Raw genomic sequence first — 829 nt, 5'->3', positions numbered from 1 at the left:
AAAGTAAGGCCGATTACGTACGGCTACTGTGCGACGCTTCTGTTCGGGATTCCACCAAATTTACCCAATGCAGCACTGAGCGTCAAAAAGCGCGTGGGAGACCATTTAAGTATTATCATACCTTGCTAGAAAAAGAGAATTAACTCAACATGAAAGTACACAGCATCTTGCCTAAATCACTCGCTGATGCACTATGCCCAAAAGACTCCAGACTTGCCCACCTGTATAGGTTACCCAAGACACACAAGCCTGAACTGTCTATGAACCAATATTATCCGCAACGGGAACCTACAGCTACCCTCTTGCAAAATGGCTGGAAGAGAAATTAAAGCCTCTGTCAACTAATTCGTACACCACCAGCGATATCTTCCAATTCTCCCAAGATATCAGAAACATGTCTATTGATGTTGATCACATACTGGTATCCTACGATGTAACCGCTCTGTTCACCAATGATCCTCAGTGCTCACGAAACCATCGCAATACTTGTGGAGAAAGCTTTCAGTGACAACTGGTTCATGACACTTACGACCTAAACCTCACCAAAGACCTGCTTAGAGAATTGCTTGAGCTTGCAACTACAAACCAAGTTTTTCAACTCAATGGCATGCTTTACGAGCAGGTAGAAGGTGTGGCTATGGGTTCTCCCCTGGGGCCATTATTGGTCAAGACGTTCATGTGCTCTATAGAGGAAAAACTGGAAGGGAAAAAGGAGCTCCCCACTTTCTATAAGCGCTAAGTGGACGACACCTTGACCATAATGGCTGACCTCAACGAAGTTAACATTTTCCTCGACAAATTGAACTCTTGCCACAGAAACTTGAAATTC

The sequence above is a fragment of the Montipora capricornis genome, chromosome 2, assembly GCF_036669925.1.
Source record: "Montipora capricornis isolate CH-2021 chromosome 2, ASM3666992v2, whole genome shotgun sequence".
Classification (NCBI taxonomy): Eukaryota; Metazoa; Cnidaria; class Anthozoa; order Scleractinia; family Acroporidae; genus Montipora; species Montipora capricornis.
Note: the sequence above shows the minus strand (reverse complement) of the source record.